Raw genomic sequence first — 2,157 nt, 5'->3', positions numbered from 1 at the left:
GCGACGGCCTCCCACCTGCTCAGCGCGCTTGCGCCGCCCGGGCAGCGCGAGGCCAACGAGGAGCGGGAGGGAGTGGGCGGGGCGGAGCCGCTTCAGGGAAAGTGACAGCCGGGCGCGGCCCGCCCCTTAGAAGCCCGGCTTAGCCAATCGGGAGACGGAAGGAGGGGGAGAGCGCGCGCCTGCGTGTTCCCTCTCGCTGCCCGCCCGCCGGAGGGTCTGGCGTGCTCTGCGCGTTGCCGGTTGGGAGGGATGGGCTTTGTAGTCCGACGGGTGTGGGAGCGCAGGGCTTACCGGTGCGACCGATGTGGCGGCGCGCACCGGAGGGCGGCATGCAGGACGCCGGCTGAGCGTGTGCAGAGCGCCCGCTCCCTTCCCGGGCAGGAGCCGAACGCCCCGAGGCGCCCACCAAGGGGAGAGGTCGGGGGTGATGCGAATGTCCCGGTGTCCCTCGCACGCACACACCCCAGCAGCCCCTCTCTCGGGCTGGGTCAGCAAGCCTGGGCGCCTTCGCGGCCGCAGCGCTGGGACGACCATGCCCATGCTGCACAGCCAGGTCGTCCCCGAAGAGGGCGGAGATCCTGTACCCAGAGTCCGCTGCCCTTGGGATCTGCAACAGGGCCGGAGCTGAGAGCCCGGATCCGCCAGCCCCGAGCCGATCCCTTGAGTGGGCACCGACGGAGCCCCGCGGCGGAATCGGGGCAGCCCGACCCGCGTCTTTGCTCGGGACCCGGCGGGTGCGGACCCCCGGCTCCGTGTAGGGTTTCCACCCGGCTCCCAGCGCCCTCCCCGCTCCCCCCCCCCCCGCGGGCCGAGCGGAGGAGCCCCGTGTCCGCCCCCTAGTCTGGCCGCGGTCAGAAGGAGGCGAGGCTGGCAGGTCGGGCAGCTCCGGCCACCAACGGTCTCCTTCAAAAGACCTTCAAAACGGTGCGGCGTTTTATTCCACCGTTGCTAACGCTACTTGCTAAAACTTCTCTGCTCAGAAAGAAAGTCGGCAATCCGGCCCTATTAAGGTACTTGTGAAACTCGACAGAAGAGGGAGCTCAGATCCAGCTCTGCAGCCCGGTGGCATAGTTGTCTATTCTGGGCAAGCCGGTGGCAGAAATATTTGCTGTGAAAAGCCCCATAAAAGAAAGAACATTTCCTCTGCTGGGAGACAGGAGACCAGTTTGCTACAGAGATTCCTCTGGAAGAACCACCGTACGGTGGTGGGGGTGGGCCTCGGAGAAGGCACAGCCCACTCCCTATTCATTCCTAGTCTGTTAGTTTTAATTCAGTTCTTATTATAAATAACTCAAGGCAGTGAACATACCTAATACTTCTTCCTACTCCTGTCTTCCACACGAGAACCCTGTGAGGTGGGTTGGGTTGAGGGAGAGGGACTGACCCAAAGTCACCTAGCCAGCTTTCATGGCTAAGGCAAGACTAGAACTCACCACTTCCTGGTGTCTAGCCTGGTGCCTTAACCACTAGACCAGGCAACCACTTGCCGTTGTTTGGCCCTCATTTCTTTAAACACCTTGGAGGACCAAAGAAACACTGGAGGCAGGAGAGCAAGAGCCCATATCCTTGAATCTGTCACTTAATGGTGTTTGTAATAAGTTACAAAGCCTGTTTTCTGGAAAACCCATGTCAACATTTCTTTTAGACAAAAGAAAAAGTTGAAGAGAAACATGTTTTGGGGTGAACCTGGGGCTTCTGCTTGTTATCCAAATGTGAATCTAATGATCATCAAACTATGACGTGTCACCTAACTGGTGTTAAATATCTAACTAGCTATAAATGTGAAAATCTATATTAAAATTGTGACCTTATAGAGACATTCCTGGAAGTAAAACACCATAACCCAATGAAATTTATTTCAGAATGAGCTTCCTATAACCTTGACCTTTCCCTTAAGTAACATTTACTTCTGGTTTGCCATTTTTAAAAAGTAGGTTTTCTAATTCTTGCAAATCTTCTAAGGTAAGATCCAGTTTCCCCCCTCATCAGACTAGAATGTACTGCACAATATGGGGGCAGTGATATCTTCAAACCGAACCAACAAATCAAAGATGGCCTGCTGAGAATTATCTGCAGGTCTCCTCACGAAATGAACAGAAGCTGAAATGATCATTTTTTAAAGGAAACAAAATCCATTATACATTAAAGAAATAGATC

The sequence above is a fragment of the Vipera ursinii genome (genome assembly GCF_947247035.1).
Source record: "Vipera ursinii genome assembly, chromosome: 10".
NCBI lineage: Eukaryota > Metazoa > Chordata > Lepidosauria > Squamata > Viperidae > Vipera > Vipera ursinii.
This window is presented reverse-complemented; position numbering follows the sequence as displayed.